At 34.9% G+C, this 8,755-nt stretch overlaps 1 pseudogene across 1 annotated transcript; it reads left to right on the top strand.

The window, feature by feature from the left end:
- Window positions 1-962: 962 nt before the first annotated feature.
- Window positions 963-1,869, top strand: LOC308432441 (vomeronasal type-1 receptor 100-like; annotated as a pseudogene). Its single transcript has one exon. The product of its transcript is annotated as a vomeronasal type-1 receptor 100-like (transcript).
- The last annotated feature ends 6,886 nt before the right edge of the window (window positions 1,870-8,755 follow it).

Below are 8,755 nucleotides of genomic sequence, written 5' to 3'. Positions count from 1 at the left end.
GCCAAATATAGAAAAATGGTTAGTTGAATAAAATAACCATATTCATAGCTAAAAAGAGCTATAAGGAATCTGTTATTTGTGATTTAGTTTTCATTTCCACAATAAGGAAGAAAAAATAGTAGTTCCTTAATCCTTAATTGGAGTTCGCAAAGGGTTTGAATGTGATGAGAAGTGAACTGAAATCCATGTAGGACAATTCATAACACCAATAGTTAAATTGTTAACTATCACTAATTAGTATTATTAACTATTACAAATATTATGATTAGGGTGTGGAAAGTACACCAATGGTCTCCAATTACATGTGTCCTCAATTCTAAATTCTGAAGATGTAAAATTTCATAGGAAAAATATTAAAAACAATTAATTGGAATAGACATTTGTGTAATTAAAATACTGAGATTATCTTGATTTATTATTGTGATTTAATATGAATTATAAATGAAAACATGTGTAGTTGAAAATGTCCATGGTAATGCTGTGCAATGTGAAACAGACTAGCTTGATGTTTAGAGCTGCTTTTGTGATTTTATTTCCTCAGATCAACACACTTATTGTTCACTTAAAAGGACATGATTAATATTCTATAGTCATTACTACAATTTAAGAGTTCACTATTCAAAAAGATATTTGAAATATGTCGAATTATATTTCTAAGGCATTCTACAAAGTTGCTTGAGACAAAGTGTCCATTCCATACAGATATGACCATGTAGGCATTTAATATGTATAAATTTCATATGATGCAGAATCGTGGATAGAATATAGAAATGTAAACTATGTTGGAAAATCGGGAATATCAAAAGTTGGAGAAACAGATTAATGAAGAATTTGTAGAGAAAAATGAATAATTATATAAACAAACTGTTCAATGGACCAAAAGTTTCACATATACACTCTTCTTATTCAGATATATAAAAATTACTTATGCTACACTGTTAAGATAAATATAGTCTCCAATTATGCCCTCATTAGAAAAAGTCTTTTATACCCAAGCTGGACTTTGAATACTAACCAATATGTTACTAATTTTTTTCTATACATTCATAATCTTAGGTCACAGACCTAAGACTGTAAGCCTAATCTCCTGTCAACTGACCTTCGTTCACTTAATGATGATTCTCAGTGGAGAAGATAATTTTCTTGCATATATTAGAGTCACTAAAATTTGGGAACAACATCAAGTGTAAGACAACTTATTACATACACAGAGTGATGAGTGGCCTCTCTATCTGCATCACCTGCCTCCTGAGTGTGTTCCAGGCTGTCACTATCAGTCCCAGTACCTCTTTTCTGGCCAAATTTAAGAAAAAAGTGAAAGCACACATCATCTATGCATTTTTCTCTCTTTGGTTTTTCAATTTGTCTTTCAGAAGTAGGTGGATCGTCTATGTTGCTGGTTTTACAAATGTGAGTGTAACCCACCAGATGAAGGTCACTAAATACTGCTCGCTGTTAGCTATGAACTACATCTTTAGGGGAATAAAGACAACAGTAACAATGTCAAGGGATATAATTCTCATAGGAGTCATGCTGGCCACAAATGTATATATGGTGATTATCTTGTGCAGACATCAGAGGCAATGCATGCATCTTCATAGCATCAGCCACCTAAGAGCAACCCCTGAAAAGGGGGCCACACAGACCATTGCACTGCTGGTAGTGTTCTTTGTGGTCATGTACTGGGTGGACTTCATCATGTCTTTGACCTCAATCTTGTTATGGATGTATGACCCAGTCATCCTTACTGTTCAGAAGTTTGTGATGAATGCCTATCCCACAATTGCTCCTTTGCTACAAATCAGTTCTGATAAGAGAATAATCAACATGCTAAAAAACTTGCACTCCAAATGCCATAAGATTTTCTAAAAAAAATATTTCTTTTTCTTCCTTTAATGATTATTTTCTTATTTTTTATGTCCAGAAGTTGTACCTTTATTAAATTATAAATATTTCTTAAACTTCAGTTGTTCAAGTATCAATATGACATTCTTCATGTGATTCACATATCGTTTGTGCAATCATATACATATATTCTTTTGACATTACATATGCCAAGTACTATAAATTTCTTTTTATTTTTTCTGTTTTCATTGGATAATCTCTATATTTATATTTCAAATATTATTCCCATTTCTCTAATCCTGCTTGCTTTGTCTCCATGAATGTGCTCCCTCTCCCAACCACCCTCTCCACCTCAGGATTTTAACTTTCTCCTAAACTGGGAAAATGGACCTTCACTGGACAAAAGGCCTCTCCTTCCATTGATGACAGAAAATTTTATCCTCTGCTCCATATGCAACTGAGTTTATTGTATAACAAACCTTGTTCTTTCTACATTAATTTTCTTTTTTATTTTCATTTTTTATTTTATTTTTTTCTGGTTTATATTACAACTGTCCTTGATGCAGATGCTATTCAACAGGAGCTCCTCACTGATAGTTACATTGTAAGCCTTTTCTGCAAAGCATTTTAATTTTTACTCATTTGTAAAAATTTGTCAAATCCATATCTTTAATTCAGTTTATTAATTCAACTTTCCATGGATAATGAAGTTAATGAAAATGTATATTTTGCAATTTTTAAACCAGTTACTCAATTACTCTCCCATAAAATGTTTTATGTGCATTTGTTTACACTTCATTTCTTCCATCTTGATTGAAATGTTATTGTTAAATAAAAATATGTATATAAAGATACACATGTACAAGGTAGTTTTGTGAATATGTGTATGTTCTGGGATCACTAGGATTCAACCATTACCCACCATTTAACAATTATGTTCTTTTATTTATTTGAAAAAAGACTTTTTTCATGAATATATTCTGATTAGATTTTCCCCTTCTTCTAGTCCTCCAATTTCACTCTCTTCTTATCTCCTTTCTTTTTTAGAACAATTTTATTGAATATTTTCTGTATTTACATTATTCCCCCCACCATTTCCCTAAACCATCCCTCCTCCCCTTCAACTTGCTATTATGAAAGTGTTCCCTCTCCCAATCACCCTCTTCCCTTCAGTTCCTTTGCTGGTTGATGATCTTGTTCTTGCTATATGGGTGCAAATCTTTAAGCTAATTGAATTCTTTCTCTAGCTTTTTCATTGGGATCCCCATGTTTAGTCTCACGTTTAGCTGCAAACATCCTCATCTATATCTACCTGAATCTGGTAAAGCCTTGGAGGAGACATCCATATCTGGTTCCTGCCAGTAAACATTTCTTGGCATCAGGAATTTTGCTTAGTTTTGGTGGCTGCATATGGGGTGGTCCTCCATGTGGCAAAGTCTCAGTAGATCTTTTCTTCAATCCCTGCACCTCTATTTAAGGTGTAGTTTCTCCCCTATTTTGTTCTCCCTTCTAAGAAGGATTGAGACATTCACATTCTGGTCTTCTTCTTCTTCTTCTTCTTTTTTTTTTTTTTTTTTTTTTTAGCTTCATAGATTCTGTGGATGCTGACTTGGGTAACCTGAGTTTTTGGTATATTAGTATTCTCTTATAAGTAGAAACATATTATGAGTGTTATTTTTGTAACTGGGTTACATCATTCAGGATGATAGCTTCAAGTTCCATCCATGAACTTTTTGTTTTTAATAGCTGAGTAGTACTCCACTGTGTATATGTACCAAAATGTTTGTATTAATTACGCTTCTGAAGTACATCTGGGTTCTTCCCAGCTTCAGACAATTATAATAAGTCTTTTATGAACATTTATGACCATATAATTTTGTTAGATATTGGAGATACTTTTGGGTATATGCCCAGGAGTGGAATAGCTGGATTCTCAGGTACTACTCTGTACAATATTCTGAGGAAACGCCAGACTGACTTCAAAGTGGTTGTATCAGTCTTCAACCCCACCAACAGTGGGGGAGTGTTCCTCTTTCTCTACTTCCTTGGCAGCATCTGCTGTCACCTGAGTTTATGACCTTAGCCATTCTTACTGGCGTGACGTGGTTTCTTAGTGTTGTTTTGATTTGTACTTCCCTGATGACTAGTGATGTTGAACATTTCTTTAGGTGCTTCCCAGTCATTTGGTATTCCTCAGTTGTGAAGTCTCTGTGTAGTTCTGTACTGCATTTTCTAATAGGATTACTTGATTCTCTAGTGTCTAGCTTGTTGAATTCTATAGATTAGATAATAACCCTCTTTTAGGTGTAGGATTGTATAAGACTTTGCACAACATTTTGATTGCTATATTGTCTTTTTGATATTGTCTTTGGCCTTAAGGAATCTTTGCAAATTCTTGAGGTCCTATTTGTTGATTCTTCATCTTAGAGCATAAGCCATAAGTGTCCAGTTCAGGAAACATTTCCCTGTGCCTGTGTTCTTGGCTCTTCCCCACTTTCTATTTTATGAGTTTCAGTGTACTTGGTATTATGTTGAGGTCTTTGATCCACTTGGACTTTAGATTTGCACAAGGAGTTAAGAATGGAATAATTTGCATTCTTCTGCATGCTGACTGCCAGTTGAACCAACACCATTTATTGAAGAGGCTGTCTTTTTTCCATGGAATGTTTTTAGCTCCTTTGTGAAAGAACAAGTGACCATAGACATGTGAGTTCATTACTGGCTCATTAGTTCCATTTTATTGGTCTATGTGACTCTCTACATACCAATACCATACAGTTTTTATTACAATTGATCTGCGATACAGCTATGGTAAGGGATGGTGATTCCCCCCAGTGAAATTTTTTTATTGTTGAGAATGGTTTATGCTCTTATGAGTTTTTAATGATTCCAAAAGAATTTGTAAATTGCTCTTTCAAACTCTATGAATTGAGTTGTAATTTTGATGGTTACTGCAGTCAATCAATTGATTTTCTTAGGTGAGATGGCCATTTTTACAATAATGAACGTTCCATTGCATGAGCATGAAAGAAATTTCCATCGTCTCATCTTCTTTAATTTCCTTCTTTAGAGATTTGAATTCTTGTCCTATAGATCTTTCACTTGCTTGCTTAAGTTCACCTAAGGTATTATATATTTTTTGTGAGTACTGTGAAGAGTTTACATTCTCTACTTTTTTTCTCAGCCTGTTTGAATTTAGAGTAGAGGAAGGCTGCTTATTTGAGTTAATTTCATATCCAGCCACTTTCCTTAAAGTTATTTATCAGCTGTAAATGTTCTCTGTTGGAAATTTTGAGGTCACTTAAGTATACTATCATATAAACTGCAAATAGTAATAGTTTGACTTCTTTCTTTTCAATTGGTAACTTTTTGACCTTTTTTATTGTCTTATTGCTTGGGCTCAAACTTCTAGTACTATATTAAATAGGTAGGGAAAGAGTGTGCTTCCTTCTTTAGTCCCTGACTTTAGTGGGATTGTGTCAAGTTTCTCATCATTTAGTTTGATGTCAGGTACTGGTTTGCTGGCTTGACTCTTGCCATCTTGTTATAGTTGATGCTAGGTGATCTGTTGTGTCTTACTGGGGCTTGTCTCTCTTGTGGGTCTGTGGGCCTGTGTTCTCTCCAGTGGGAGATTGTTCCTGGGTGTTCATCTCTCTGGGAAGGCTGTGAGTTCCAATGTCAGAGCCCAGTCCTGATGTAGATAGGCTTAGTCTGTCCTTGAGCCAAAGTGGGTGCTTCAAGGCAGTACCACCACCTGAACCATGAGAGTTCTGTGTGACCTCTCCCAGAGTAGAGAGTGAACAGAAAAAGTTGACTCACCCCTCCATTTAGGATGGAGAGCCCTCCTGCAGCTATTTCTAGCACCCAGGATTCTGTTGGCAGGCTGCCTGTCCTGATGAAACTGGCCTGCATCTGGCCTTCAGCCGGAAGTCTGGGTTCCTATGCAGTACCATTGCCTGCACTGTCTTCTCTCTATTCTAAGTCCAATTCTTTCTGTTTCTTCTTAGGAATCAAAAATGCATTAAACCAATAATAATAAACTAGGTTGTTGTTTAACATTATCTCCATTTAGTGTACATGGAACTTTCCAATTATCATGAACTCTGAACACTTAGGGTTAAGCATCCTGAAAGTTACAATCTATATTTCTCCATATTCAATGAGTTGTGTAAGTCATATCCTCAAATATGGCTGGACCATCATTTGGTGGAGAGAAAAAATGACCTTGACAATTTACTGTATTCTTTGGAGTTTCCCATGTAACCTCTTTTAAAAAATATCTCAATTGAAGTGAAGCAATTCTCAGAACTAGAAATGTCATTTGGTGATGACAAATTTCACTTTGGAATCTCCTGCCAGATGCTTCCCTATTGCTCAAGTTCCTGAAGAAAGGCAAGTATCCAAATTCTCATATAAAAAAGAATATAAGCCTAAGACACACCTTATCTTGGGTATTTGAAATCACCTACTGTTAATCGATTGATGTTATTCTGTGTCTTTACACGTTTGTTTTACCCTTTTTTTATAAATACTATACGTCCTAAGTTTGATATTTTTTTTAAAGATAGGAATGACTTTCTTAGTCAAGTGTCCCTTGATTAGAATTAAAGATCCATCTTCTGATTAGTTTTAGCTCTAACTCTGCTTTTACATGTTAGAATAATGGCATCTGCTGCATTCCTTGTTCAATTGATGTATTTCCTTCTGTCCTTTTACTGTAAGGTGTTTTTAATATTTTACAACTAAGATGTGGTTCTTAAAGGAAGCTGATAACTTTATTTCTTACTTCATTCTTTCAGTCTTTAGTTTTAAATGGAGGATTCAAGACACTCAATGAATAACCTTTCAGTTTTGAATAACTTTCAAAATATGTTTCAGTTCTGCCCATTCTACTGTTGATTTTTAGTGTTGTGTTTCAGTGGTGGGTTGTGTTTGCACATCTGCAACTTCACTTTTGCCAAAATCTCCCTGCTATTCTCTTTCGTGACTTCAGCCCCAAATTATCATTCCTATATTGCCTAATGTTTGCCAACTTGAATACAAATACACACAGGAACACACACACACATAACCACATACACACAAACACACACAAACAGTTATGTTTTTACTTTTACTTCTTACTTTCCAATTTGTATCCCATTGATTTTCCTGTGCTGTCTAATTTCTCTAGCCTGAATTTCCTGTACTATATTTAATAGGTAGGGAGAGAATGGGCAGCATTTTCTAGTCCCTGATTTTAGTGGGATTGCTTCAAGTTTCCCATTGCTAACATTGATGTTGGCTATTGGTTTGCTGTATATTGATTTTTATTATGTTTAGGTATGGGCCTTAGATTCCTGGTCTTTCCAAGGGTTTTCACATGGAGGGGTGTTGAATTTTGTCAAATGCTATCTCTGCATCTAGTGAGATGACCACGTGGTTTTGTTCTTTGAGTTTGTTTATATGGTGGATTACATTGACGGATTTCCATATATATATAAACATCTCTGCATCCCAGGGATGAAGCCAACTTGATCATGGTGAGTGTTCATTTTGATATGTTTTTGGAATTTTTTGCAAGAATTTTGTTGAGTTTTTTGCATTGATATTCATAAGTGAGATTGGTAGCAAATTCTCTTTCCTCTTAGAGTCATTGTGTGGTTTAGGAACGAGGGTTATTGTGGCTTCAAATAATGAGATAGGAAGTTTTCCATCTGACTCTATTTTGTGGAATAGTTTGGAGAGTATTGGTATGAATTTCTGATAAAATTCTGCACTAAACTCATCTGGACTTGGACTTTATTTATGGTTTCTTGGCTTTTGATTACTGCTTCTTTTTCTTCAGGTGTTATGGGGTTATTTAGATGATTTACCTGGTTGTGGTTTAACATTAGTATCTGGTATCTGTCTAGAAATTCATTCATTTCCTCCATATTTTCCAGCTTAGTTGAGTATAAGCTTTTGTAGTAGGATCTGATGATTTCTTTAATTTTCTCAATTTCAGTGAGTATTTCTCCACCTTCCTTTCTGATTTTGTTTATTTGGATACTCTCTCATTGGCCTCTACTTAGTCTAGATAAGTTTTTATCAATCTTGCTAATTTTCTCAAAGAATCAGCTCTTGGTTTTGTTGATTCTTTGAATGGTTCTATTTTTTTCTATTTGGTCAATTTCTGCTCTGACAGAAATTGATTTTTTTCTTGCTATCTACTCCTGTAGACTGTATTTGCTTTATTTTGTTCTAGAGATTTCAACTGTGCTGTCAAGATGCTTGTTTACGCTCTCTCCAGTGTGTTTTTGGAAGCACTCAGAGCTATGAGTTTTCCTCTTAGTACTGTTTTCATTGCATCTCATAAGTTTGGGTATGTTGTGCTTCCAATTTCATTAAATTCTAGAAAATCCTTAATTTCTTTCTTAATTTCTTCTTGGACCATGCTATTGTTTTAATAAAGCATTCTTTAGTTTCCATGTGTATATGGGCTTTTTGTTGTCTTTGGTGTTATTAAAGACCAGCCTTAGACCATGGTGGTCTGATAGTATACAAGGGAGTATTTCAAGCTTCTTATATCTATTGATGCTTGTTTTGTGACTAATTACATGGTCAGTTTTGCAGGAGGTGCTGTGAGGTGTTGAGAAGATGGTGTTTTCTTGGAATATCTTGGTCTCTCCATCTATGGTGATTGAAAGATTTTCTGGGTATAGCAACTTGGGCTGACACTTGTATTCTCTTAAGGTCTGTATGATGTCTGTCCAGGATCCTCTAGTTTTTATAGTTTCTGTTGAGAATTCAGGTGTGATTTTGATTGGTCTGCCTTTATATGTTACATGACCTTTTTTCCTACTGCTTTTGCTATTCTTTCTTAGCTTTGGGCACTTGGTGTTTTGACTATTATGTGTTGGGAGGAATTTCTTTTCTGGTTTACTCTATG

Source organism: Micromys minutus (genome assembly GCF_963924665.1).
Source record: "Micromys minutus genome assembly, chromosome: 18".
Lineage (NCBI taxonomy): Eukaryota > Metazoa > Chordata > Mammalia > Rodentia > Muridae > Micromys > Micromys minutus.
This window is presented reverse-complemented; position numbering and strand designations above follow the sequence as displayed.